This window comes from Entelurus aequoreus, linkage group LG15 (genome assembly GCF_033978785.1).
Source record: "Entelurus aequoreus isolate RoL-2023_Sb linkage group LG15, RoL_Eaeq_v1.1, whole genome shotgun sequence".
NCBI classification, from domain to species: Eukaryota; Metazoa; Chordata; class Actinopteri; order Syngnathiformes; family Syngnathidae; genus Entelurus; species Entelurus aequoreus.
In genome coordinates, this window is record NC_084745.1 from 50,996,703 (window position 1) to 51,010,729 (window position 14,027).

The 14,027-nt window shown below is 39.5% G+C and overlaps 1 pseudogene; it reads left to right on the top strand.

The window, feature by feature from the left end:
* Positions 1 to 11,141: 11,141 nt before the first annotated feature.
* On the top strand, positions 11,142 to 11,319 carry LOC133630564 (U2 spliceosomal RNA; annotated as a pseudogene).
* The last annotated feature ends 2,708 nt before the right edge of the window (positions 11,320 to 14,027 follow it).

Genomic DNA, 14,027 nt, shown 5'->3' on the forward strand with positions numbered 1-14,027 from the left:
GGAGTGTGAATTTATTTTTTTGCACCAACCATCACGCTACACTTCTGATGGAGCTAAAATTGCTTTTGTTTTTTCGCTACTTGCCGGACCTGCCCTCAAGTGGGCTACAGCAGCCTTGGACAAGTCACTGGGCCTAGGCACCGACTACGCAGCCTTCCGGTCCGAGTTCCTGGCCGTTTTTGACCACCCCAAGGATGGGGGGGATTCCGCATGACGTCTGCACACCATCCAGCAAGGAACTCGCTCAGTGGCAGCTTACACCCTCGAGTTCCGGACCATTGCTGCAGACAGCGGCTGAAACGACAAGGCTCTACAGAGTGCTTTTCGTCAAGGACTCTCTGAAGAAATCAAGGACGGTCTGCTGAGAGACAGACCGACCTCTTGTAGAGCCCTCATCGACTTAGCACTCCAGTACGACCAGAGACTTGTTGAGCGAGCAACCGAGAGAGCCCGTAGTGGCGCTAGGAGATCCCCAGCTATGATAGCTCTTCCTGCCCTCCAATCTTCCGGAGGACAACCTGCCCCATTACCGGTTGCAGTGGCAGCACATGAACCCATGCAAGTGGGAAGAACCCGTTTGGGGGCGGGGGAGAGGGAGAGAAGGTTGAGGCAGCGCCTTTGCCTCTACTGCGGGGGTGCGGGACACATGGTCCGCTACTGTCCGTCCCAACCAAAAGACCAGGCTCACCAGCAAGGGGGATCCTGGTGAGTCATTCGACACTTCCCCAGGAACAAGGGAATTCGGGCATCCTGTTTTCCGCCTCCGTGACGTGGAGCAACAGGAGAGTGGAAGTTCAGGCTTTTCTGGACTCTGGGGCGGACGATAGCCTGATGGACTACGGGTTCGCCCAACAGAACGGGATTCCCATAGTATCCTTGGAAAAGGACCTCCCAGCCCAAGCTCTGGACGGACGCCCATTGGGTCCCATCAGGTACCGCACGGAGTCCCTGCTACTCTCTTTATCCGTGAACCATTCAGGGACCATCCGTTTCTGGGTGCTGGAGGCTCCCGTCGCGCCTGTGGTTTTAGGGAGATCATGGCTGAAGCAGCACGACCCGCACATCTCTTGGACCTCCGGAGAGATCTTGGCATGGATCACCTGCTGCCACGCTAACTACTTGAAAGCAGCCTCGGCCCCCAGCAGGACCATTCAGAACCATAAAACCCCGGTCGATCTCACTACCATCCCAGAGTGCTATCATGACCTCGCTGAAGTTTTCAGTAAGGAACGTGCTCAATCCCTTCCGCCGCATAGACCTTACGACTGTGCTATCGAGCTACTTCCCGGGGCTCCCCTACCTTCCAGCCGTCTTTACAACTTGTCCCTTCCCGAAAGAGAGACCATGAAGAATTACATTTCTGAATCACTGGCTTCCGGAATCATGTCCAAATCCCCTGTGGCGGCAGGGTTTTTCTTCGTGACCAAGAGGGACGGGTCCTTGCGACCTTGCATTGACTACCGGCACCTCAACAACATAACTATCAAGAATAAGTACCCACTGCCCCTTCTGAACGCATCTTTTGAACCCCTGGCACCTGCCACCATCTTCACTAAGCTCGACCTTCGCAATGCATACCACCTGGTCGGGATCAAGAAGGGTGACAAATGGACGACTAAGTTCAATACTCACCTCGGCCACTATGAGTACAAGGTCATGCCTTTTGGTCTCACTATTGCTCCCGCAGTTTTCCAGACGCTGGTCAACGACATCCTTCGTGACATGCTGGACCAGTTTGTTGTGGTTTACTTGGATGACATCCTTTTTTTTCCTCGCAACCCGCAGGAACATCAGCAGCATGTTCGTCTGGTTCTTCAGCGACTTCTGGAGAACCGACTCTTTGTCAAGGCGGAGAAGTGCTGTTTTCATGCCTCATCGGTGGACTTCCTTGGCTTCATCGTTGAGAGGGGTCACGTCAGGGCTGACCCCGGGAAGGTCAAGGCAGTGGTAGCCTGGCCACTACCCGCTTCCAGAACGGAACTGAGGAGATTCTTGGGCTTCGCTGGATTTTACAGACGATTCATACGTAATTTCAGCCGCATCGCTGCACCCCTCAATGCTCTCACCTCGTCCAAGGTAAATTTTTTGTGGTCACCCGAGGCCGACCGTGCTTTCCGTGGGCTCAAGACCAGCTTTGTCTCCGCACCTGTTCTCATCCATCCTGACTGGGACTGTCCATTTTTGGTAGAGGTGGACGCCTCTGATTCAGGGATAGGGGCCATACTTTCCCAGCGGTCTAAAATTGACAACCTGCTTCACCCATGTGCATTTTTTTCCAGGCGACTCTCTCCGGCAGAGCTTAATGATGCTGGGAACAGAGAGCTGTTGGCCGTCCACGAGGCGTTAGTGGAGTGGAGACACTGGTTGGAGGGGGCAAAGCACCAGTTCCAAATTCTGACGGACCATAGCAACCTTCTCGCCATCCGATCAGCCCGAAGGATCAACAACCGTCAGGCGAGATGGCAACAGTTTTTTTCCCGGTTCGACTACATACTGTCTTACAGACCGGGATCCAAGAACCAGAAGGCGGACGCACTATCTAGAGTGCACTTAGCGGAGAACACTTGCCCTACTACCCCCGAAACCATTCTACCATCAACCCGTACTGTGGGAATGGTATCCTGGAGAGTGGAGGACCAGTTGAAAAAGGCTCTTCAGGCTCGTCCAGGTCCTGGGAGCGGACCGCCAGGCAAGCTGTTCGTCCACCGCAAACTTCGGCCCCGGGTCCTGGATTGGGCACATTCCAGTCTTTTTTTCTTGCAATCTGCCTGTCCCCGGATCTCCCTTGTGCCTCCCCTCTTGGTCAGACAGGTTTTTCATCCATCACGCATGTACAACATCCTCTTGAATTATTTACATGGTTAATTTTACACTTAATCCTGCATCCAACACTTAGAGTAGCATACACATCCCACACAATCATCAAAAGGTTACAATAAACCTGGTAACCTTAAGCTCTTCGTGGTGTCGTCTCCTTCCAACCCTCACGAACATAACATTGCCTTTCAAATGTCTATTCTTGGTGTTGGGTTTTATCAAATAAATTTCCCCAAAAAAAGCGACTAAAATATGTTTTTTTCCTTCTTTATTATGCATTTTCGGCCGTGCGACCTATACTCCGGAGCGACTTATACTCCGAAAAATACGATATTTAATGATGTGTTCAAACTGAAATACTACTATTTACTTAAAGTGATGGTGTGCTTTCTCCAAGATATGAGTTCATTAAGGCAGTGGTCCCCAACCACCGGGCCGATTGGTACCGGGCCGCACAAGAAATAAAAAAAATAAAAATAAAAATATGTTTTTATTTTTTATTAAATCAACATAAAGAACACAATATATACATTATATATCAATATAGATCAATACAGTCTGCAGGTATACAGTCCGTAAGCACACATGATTGTATTTCTTTATGACAAAACTTCTTTTTTTTTTTTAAATACCATAACCCCCCCCCCCCACACACACACACACTTACACACACACACACACACACACACATATATATATATATATATATATATATATATATATATATATATATATATATATATATATATATATATATATATATATATATATATATATATATATATATATATGTATATATATATATATATATATATATATATATGCCTTGTTGTATTAATATTTTCATATATAATAGGAATACTAATGAAATGAATAAAGCTTTTGCTTCTATTTTATTATCTGAAAAAATGAATAAAAAGATAAAATCAAATTTTTATTTCCAATTTTTTCCATCATGTAGTGTGCCTTATAATTCATCTAGTTTTCAATGTCGCCCTCTGGTGGTCCATATTACATATTACTCTTTGTTATGTGTCTTTTATCCAACAGAGGTCACTGTTTCCACACATTGTAGTTCAACTCAAGCAGTAATCATATTTATTGAGTGATTGACACAGAAAGCATGGAATCTTTAAAAGTATTTTTTTTTTCTTTAAATAACATTTTACAGGGTCATTTCATTAGGTACACTATGTAATGAGGTGCAATCATTCGCAAAAACATTAAAAAAGTCACTTTTTAGACGAGTTTCAAGGAGAAAAAAGTTACTTTTCAGACGAGTTGATTAAATTCATATTTATCTTCGGTTTGTAGTTGAAGTTGTGTAAAATAGTTTTGCGTCATACCGAGAGCTGGTTATAATATTTTGGAGACGGTCAGCATTTTAGTTTTCTCATACTTTACTGCAGCATTGATAGAGACAAACAATATGATACAATTATTTTCCTCTCCTATACAATAAGTAAAAAAACATTTTCTACAACACTACAACCTTTTTTAAATGTAAAAAATTCAACTTTATTCATGTACAAGAACTTTGTTCTTGTAAAATGTTAAGCACATTTTTTGTAGAATTGTAACTTTATTCTTGAAATAAATTTAAAATGTATTGTTTACATAAAACTACCACTTTTATCACTTTATTCATGTATGATTATAGATTATACATTTCGGGACTTTTGCCTACTTTTCTGACTTTCCTCCCCCACTCACAGCGTGACTTTGCTGGGAGCCTTGTGGACACGTCGGGCATCCCTGGACTCGGGTGACCGGCTGCGGGACTTGTGGCACTCAAACCTGGGTGTGATTTTAGAACATTTTGGGGATTTTTGCCCACTGTCACAACTTTTCTTCCCCACTCACAGTGTGACTTTGCTGGGGGAGCTTTGGACATGTCGGGCACCCTTGGACTCGGGTGACCTGCTGCGGGACTTGTGGCACTCAAACCTGGGTGTGATTTTTGAACATTTTGGGGATTTTTGACCACTTTTCCAACTTTTCTTCCCCACGCACAGTGTGACTTTGCTGGGGGCGCTTTGTACATGTCGGGCACCCCTTGACTCGGGTGACCTGCTGCGGGACTTGTGGCACTCAAACCTGGGTGTGATTTTAGAACATTTTGGGGATTTTTGCCCACTGTCACAACTTTTCTTCCCCACTCACAGTGTGACTTTGCTGGGGGAGCTTTGGACATGTCGGGCACCCTTGGACTCGGGTGACCTGCTGCGGGACTTGTGGCACTCAAACCTGGGTGTGATTTTTGAACATTTTGGGGATTTTTGACCACTTTCCCAACTTTTCTTCCCCACGCACAGTGTGACTTTGCTGGGGGCGCTTTGTACATGTCGGGCACCCTTGGACTCGGGTGACCTGCTGCGGGACTTGTGGCACTCAAACCTGGGTGTGATTTTGGATTGTTCAGGACATTTCCTGTCCGCATGCCCCAAAGGGCCTCCCATTCCCTGGGGACACGCGCTGGACACCTCGGGTAGCCCAAAATATGCGATTCTGTTTAAAAAGCCCGTCTATTGCTGTCCTAAGACACATGTGCAACAGCCCGGGGTTTATTTCCCTTCATAAGTAGGGTTTCTCTCTATAGTGCACACTTGGAAATAATGCATTTCTTTAGGGGTGCAATTGCAGCCGGAGTCCACAGGAGGGCTCTAATTCCCCGCTGTCCTTTTTATAGTGTAAGAGGGTTGCTGTTTTCTGTCTGAAAATAGGGCCCCAAAAGGCATCCAGGGCCCCTAATGACTGTAATTTATGGCCCCAAAAGGCCTCACATTGCCCGGGAAGACCAGATGGACGTCTCGGCGTCACCGAAATACTACAAACTGTTTAAAATAGCGCCCCAAAAGGCCTGGAAATAATGCCTTTAATTCTGGGTGCATTTGCGGCGGAAGTCCACAGGAGGGCGTGACTTTGCTGGGGGCGCTTTGTGCATGTCGGGCACCCCTGGACTCGGGTGACCTGCTGCGGGACTTGTGGCACTCAAACCTGGGTGTGATTTTTGAACATTTCGGGGATTTTTGCACACTTTCCCAACTGTATTCTTGTAATAGAATACAACTTTATTTGTGTAAAATGCCAAATATGTTTTAGTGAAATTACGACTTTATTTTTGTAAAATGATCATTTTTATCTTTTAAAATTGTTACTTTGTTTATGTAATAAATTAAAATGATATGCTTGTAAAAAAAAATAAAAAAATCAACTCTATTCTTGTACGGGAATTGACACTTTGTTGTTGTAAAATGTTAACTATTTTTGTAGGAGTGTAACTTTATTCTTAAAAAAACAACCCAAAACTTTATTCTTACAAAAAATACAACCATATTTGTGTATGATTAATAATATTAATTATTATAATTATTATGATTAATAATGTGTACAATTATAAATGTATTTATTACTTTATTATTTATTATAACTGTGTTTGTGTAAAATGACTTTATTTTTGTAAAAATATCACTCTTTATTTATGTAATAAATTGCAACTATATGCTTGTAAAAAATTGAAAAAGAAATTACAACTTTATTCATGTACAAGAGAAGGAATTTTATCTTCAAATTTAAACTTTTATTACCCAGACTTTTAACTTTATTTTTAAATAAACCAAAGCATTCTTCTTGAAAAAACAGCTTTTTTTAAAATCATAACTTTATACACTTTTATAAATTACAATTTTTGGGGGTAAAATTATAAATTTATTTTTGTGAAATTCCAACTTTATTCTGGTAAAAAAATACTTATTTATTCATGTAATAAGTTACAATTTTATTCTTGTAAAATTATTAGTATATTCTTGTAAAATGACTTAATTATCTATGTAACAAGTTACAACTTTATTCTTGTAAATTATAACTGTATTCTTGTAATATGATTTATTTATTTATGTAATAAGTTACAACTTTATTCTTGTAAAATTACTTCTTTATTCATGTAATAAGTTTATTTTTGTAAAATGATTACTTTATTCTTGTTAAAAAAAATTAAAAACATTTTACACTAGTAATTTTATTTTCAAATAAACTAAATAATTATTCTCGCAAGAAATATTTTTTTTTCTGTAAATGATAACTTTATAGTTGTAAAATTACATATTTTTGGGTAAAATTATGAATTTATTTTCATCCAACTTTGTTCTCTTGACCGAAGCCAACACATGGGCATCGGTCAAGAGGACGTCCCACACTAACATACATGGACATACACGACTTATATACATTTCCTGGGGGACAGTTAAACGTCCCACACTAACATACATGGACATACACGACTTATATACATTTCCTGGGGTACAGTTAAACGTCCCACACTAACATACATGGACATACACGACTTATATACATTTCCTGGGGGACAGTTAAACGTCCCACACTAACATACATGGACATACACGACTTATATACATTTCCTGGGGGACAGTTAAACGTCCCACACTAACATACATGGACATACACGACTTATATACATTTCCTGGGGGACAGTTAAACGTCCCACACTAACATACATGGACATACACGACTTATATACATTTCCTGGGGTACAGATAATTCATTAAGGTGGTGTTTTCTGCAAAGGCATTCACTGATATCTCAAACCAATTAGTTTGAATGATAGAACAACTCAAAACATTTCAAAGTCCAAGACTTTTGTTTTTAATAGAACATTGTCAGTCTTCTTTGCTGTCTGAGACTTTTTGAATTGCCATCCAAAATCACCAAGCAGTCAATGGCAAATCCAGTATGCAACGTCACTGTTTAGCGGAACTTTGTTACTAACTGTTGCTTTACTATTTTTCTTACTGGGAGACTGACACAGGCATTTAGGTTTTCCACACACCATCCTGACTCACGGTTTCAACATTTGGTTCTTAAAAGTGTATTAAATTACTTTGTACTTTCTGCAACCATTGGCCTTCCCAATGTAAAGCGAGTGGAGACAATTTGGAGATAGCACTATAGCAATATCAGACAAGTGCTGCTTTGACTCTTTTACTTGTTGTTAAACTTTAATTAAAAAAAGAAAAAAAAGAAATCATGGGGACCACTGCTGTAGGGGGTTTTTAAAGATAAAACTGCAATAACAATATATATAATTCAGAATCTGTGGTAATTTTTTTACTGTTAAAGATTTTCTGAGCAACATCAACTCGGTAATGTATGATCATTTTCCCTCAAGATACAATTTTCAGGTTGTGGTACGATAATTTGTCATTTGCCACCTGGCAACGCCGACATAGTTGAGTGATGTTAGCTTCGCAGCGAAGTGACATGGCCTTCAAACTCCGTGCAAGGCCTCATTTTCCTATCTTTACCCATTGAATATACAATTTAAACCTCTTCAAAAACATTGAATGTTTTTTATACTAATTGTCTTGGTGCTTTTTTCACTTGTTTGGAAGTAACCAAACGGAAGAAAGTAGCTGTCGACAGGTAAGAACTACAACCTTAACACGTGCATTAACATGTCAATATTTTCTCGTCTATCTTATATTCATAAATATCTACATTGTGATGTTTATATGGTTACATTGTTGTTTGTGTATATAGTTATATCGTTTTAAAATGATATGTCGTCTTTAACTGAGAATGCAGTGTACAGAAAGGTTGTACTGCCACCTACTGGTAACACTTGCAGTCTGCACTTTAGCATTACAAGCAAAGTTCAAACTAAGATATTACGGCGACTAGCTATGCTTGTGTTGTTTTAAAATACTATTAATACATTCTATGCATTTTATTTTAATGAATTTCACTACGCGTCAGTTACTATAACGCTTATCATGTGACAAATGTTTTTATGTGTTGGCTTCATGTCCAGTTTAAAGTGGTGTAGTTACCACTCCACGTCACTTGGTGGCGCCAGCGTTAGTCTCCGTGGCTCAGCAAGAAAACCGGAAGTAGTTTGTTGACAAGGCGGGCTCGACGATTGGATTGATCAAATGTTGACCGAACGGCTTGTTTGCTTTTAGTAATAATGATCTACCACCGACCAACGTTTATGTATTTTATATTGAAGACTATGCATTGTTTTATTTGGTTAAATGACACCGCTATGCTGCGAGTGTATGAAATATTTGTTTCGCCGCTTACTATTGGACCGACGTGAACCACGTGACCATTTGGGGCGAGATATGTGAGTAACCCCTGGCTGCAGCCCGCAGATCGAGGAGGAGCTTATTTTCCCTCAATGTGGGCGGGTCTCAACGTTCACCCCCGCGGGCTCCATCTGGTGGCGGAGATCCGGCACAGCACAATGACTTAGTATGGAAAAAGGTTCATGTATTTAATAGACTTAGACATTCCTACTTTTAACTTGTCAAATGTATTTTTTTACAATGAAAAAAATAAAATAAATAATAATTATATATATATATATATAACTGAATAAGGAAGAGGTTGGAACTTCAAATAAAAAAGTTTTGGCTCTATTTTGCACATCATTCAAATGAGAAATGTGACATTTCACACTTAATTTTATTTTTCGGTTGTTGCTTTCTAGACTAGTAAATGATGACAGTGAGCAGAGATCTCATGGAGACTTCCCTAGTCTCCACAAGTTTTCAGCACACAGAGCATACTGGGGACAGAAACTCCAAGACAGACAAGTTTTTTTTTGTTTGTTTTTTTTTGCAAATATTTTTATTGAATTTTACAGTTAAAATCACATTTAACAGTCATACTTTGGTCACGCAAAACCTTCATACAATCACACATCCACTCATACCCACTCACATGCACACTTGAGGAGAGAGGTGCACTTAAACTTTAACAATTCAAGGTTTACAGTATAAACATTATTAGAAAAGATACCCAGATATTGTATATATATATATATATATATATATATATATATATATATATATATATATATATATATATATATATATATATATATATATATATATATATATATATATATATATATATATCCCGCTCTGGCTCAGGATCAGCAGGCTATCCAGACCATGGATGAACATTCCTCGGCATCAAGGATCCTCAGGAAGTGATCCCAAGATCACCTCTCGAGAACCTCTCCACCGTTCACACTTAAAAAAGAAAAGGAAAGTCACAGAAGTTGATCAGATGTAAAAAAATACAAAATAAAAAGACACAAAAAATAAATAAATAAATAAGCAAGTAAACCGTGGCAAGGCCATATCAGAAGTAACAAAAAAACCACAATAATAGTGTAGGATCAATACAGAAAATAATAAAGATAATAAAAAAGGAATAAAACTACAAAAAAGATGGCAGATACATTTGACAAGTTAAAAGTAGCTTTATTGACGTTTGAGAATGTGCTGCCGGATCTCCGCCACCAGATGGAGCTCCCGTGGTAAAAAAAAATACATTTGACAAGTTAAAAGTAGTATTAAAGAACTATATGTTTAAACTGATGTTGTTGTTGTTGTGCTGGGACTCTTCACCCGTGAGCGTACTCCGGTTAGGGAATAAGGACACCGTTTTACTTTTGAACTTCTTCTTTATATATTGCTTTGTAGCAGCAGCAGCTAAGCACACTCTCACATACACACACTGTTCAACACATTGCCCGAAGGACCCCGGAAAAGTAAACATAGCTGCCCGGTAAACTGCCTGACTCAAAACAGACGTAACTTAAAGGTGCATGACTACAATAATAGCTTGTTTACGTCAACAATAATATAGTCAATTATATTCAACAATTATCATATTAAATAGGGAACTTTCTCTTAATCTTCTGACAAAGGGAATTTATAACAAGTAGGAATGTCTAAGTCTATCAAATACATTAACCTTTTTCCATACTATGGTTTATATATACATATATATATATATATATATATATATATATATATATATATATATATATATATATATATATATATATATATATATATATATATATATATATATATATATATATATATATATATATATATATTATATATATTTTTTTTTAAATTGTTTTTTCATGGTAAAAAAAAAATACATTTGACAAGTTAAAAGTAGCTTTATTGACGTTTGAGAATGTGTGCTGCCGGATCTCCGCCACCAGATGGAGCCCGCGGGCTCAACCTTGAGACCCGCCCACATTGAGGGAAAATAAGCCCCTCCTCGATCTGCGGGCTGCAGCCAGGAGTTTTTGGGATATGTCGGCAACAATTCCATTCATAAAAAGTATTAACGCCATTCAAAACAATGCAATCATTCAAAAATGTCACGGTTGTTGTTTGGTGTGTTGATATGTGACGTCATCGTTATTTAGTGTGTGTAACCGTCACTTTAGCTAGTTGTGTCCGGAATGACATCCTCCCTTCTGACTAACCAGCAGCATCGCTTCTCGGCCTTTTGGCTAAGATCAAGTGTAGTATCTGTTCTTATCAGTTTAATACCTGATTCGTCCCCTATCCAGGTACCTTATATTAAATTGATTTGTGGAACAGGGGCTTGCTCCGTCCACTCCACGCATCGACCTGGTATTGCAGTACCACCAGGAACGGTGCACCTCCTCTCTTGTTGAAAATCACTATCAAGTAACTGGATCGGACCTGGGCATTTTGCGGCCCGTGGGCCGCATCCGGCCCTTTGTGCGTCCCTGTCCGGCCCGAGTGAGGCAAATTATAAATTACAAAATACATTTTAAAAAGTATCTATGTCGAGTGTGCAATACAACGGTGCTGCTTTTGTTTTGAAAATCGTTATTTGTATTACTTCCGTGTGGACGTGTGCGTGATTGTGAGTGAATGTGAACAGCTGCAATCACAAATGACAAAATAAAGTTGAAAAAACATCTATGTCGTGCGCGCAATACAACTGTGCTGCTTTTATTTTGAAAAGTATTATTTATGGGCGTGTGTCCGTGTGTAACCTGCGAGTGAAGGTGCACATGCAGCGACAAGTGATGCACGGTTTACACCCGAGACGCTAAAAAGAGAAAAGTTGATGAAGAATGGCGTGTTTTCAACAAGACAGGGACTGCAAAGCAACGTTCCCTCTAAGGTGCGCGCCTGCGCAATTGCGCACTGCTCAAGCGTCTGCTGCGCGCAGCAAATATATGCCGCGCACCAAATCAAATCCCATCTGAATTCTAAACAAAATAAACATATTTATTCTGTGTAATTTTGCAATGCAACTCTGAGTGACAGTGACAACAAGCGGCCCTAATGGTGTTCGTCAACACCGTTCAATTGAACACCGTTCAATTATTGTAACGTCTATCGAGATGCTTGAGGACAGGAATTATATCGATCACTTTATTGAGCAAAACTGTTTATATTCGGACATAACCACACCAAAAACATGAGTAAAACAATTCTATCTCGACAAAACTAGTCATTTTCTGCCGTACAAACCAGGCCAAAACCAACTTGTCATCTGTCACCAACACGCATAGCACTAAACCACTGGTGCGTTTATGGCCACACAAAAAGTCGGACAACTCAAACACCACACAAAGTTACACTATGACTCCTCAGTCATACGTGTGCTTATTTTACTGTCATTTATTATTAATGTTAATTTATTTATATTAGTCATGGAATGCTGTTACACACACTATGTTGAAGTATTACTATTATTATTAATTATTATTATTATTTATCTTACGGTATATATCAAAATAATATTGAGCAAAATTTAATTGAAATATTGTCGATGTGGCCCTCCAGCAGTGCTCGGGTTGCTCATGCGGCCCCCGGTAAAAATTAATTGCCCACCCCTGTCATAGCCCTACAACAGGGGTCCCCAAACTACGGCCCGCCAGTGTCCAAAAACCGGCCTGCGGGTAATACCAAGTAAAAAAAATATATTTTTTTATTTTTTTTAAATTATTATTTGTTCTAATCTGTTCTTTTTCACCCATCCATCAATCCATTTTCCACCGCTTGTTACTGAGTCTCCTAGGCAGATACGGCACGCCAGCGTCCAAAATCCGGCCCGCAAGTAGTCTTGGCTAAAAAGTAAATAAAAATTGTATTTTTTTATTATAATTTTTTTTAATCTGTCCTTTTTTCGCCCATCCTACAATCCATTCTCTACCGCTTGTTACTGGGTCTCCTAGGCAGATAAGGCACGCCAGCACCCAAAATCCGGGCCGCGGGTAATACCAAATAAAAATAAAATTTAAAAAAAAAAAAAATTTTTTAAATTATTATTTGTTTTAATCTGTCCCTTTTCGCCCATCCACCAATCTATTTTCTACCACTTGTTACTGGGTCTCCTACGCAGATAAGGCACGCCAGCGTCCAAAATCAGGCCCGCGGGTAGTCCCGACTAAAAAAAAAAAAGGTATATAAAAAAATGTTTTATCTGTCCTTTTTCGCCCATCCATCAATCCATTTTCTACCGCTTGTTATTGGGTTTCCTAGCCGCAAATCATATTGTCTAAAAATGCATTTTCCCAGCGGTAACGGGACGTCATCACGTTGCGCCACAAAGGCGGCAAGTGCGCGATCTTTCAGTCAATTAGTGCACGAGGGGAAAAAATGGCGAAATCGTTGGGGAAACATAAATTAGACTCCGAGTGTAGAGTTTATAAATATCAGTGGACATATGACTTTTGTTCAGTTTAAGGAAAAGACAGTTTAGATTGTATTTATATATATATATATATATATATATATATATATATATATATATATATATATATATATATATATATATATATATATATATATATATATATATATATATATATATATATATATATATATATATAAATAATTTTTTTTAACCCAATGCGGCCCCCGGGTCAAAAAGTTTGGGGACCCCTGCCTTACAAAGAACAATTTAATGGTCTGGCTTAAAGGGTTTTATTTTAATTCAATTAAATTACTATTAAGGAGTAATTTACTCTAGGCCAGGAATGGCAAACTGGTCTTCATTGAGGGCCACATGGCTGTTATGGCTTTCTTTTAATTCTGGAAATTTAGCTGCTAGTTTTTCTACCGTTAAAACTAATGTCCCATTTCGCTGAGTAAGTCTACCCTCTTCGAGTGCTTTTCTAGTTATTTTATTGTTAGACAATCATGCTTGTTTACAAATGTGTACAGCTCCACTAATGGACGTTGGAGTGTTACTTTCAAAGGCAAAATTAAAGTATTGCTAGAAACCTTTATATGGGACTTTATTGTATTATATCAGTGGTTCTTAACCTTGTTGGAGGTACCGAACCCCACCAGTTTCATATGCGCATTCACCGAACCCTTCTTTAGTGAAAA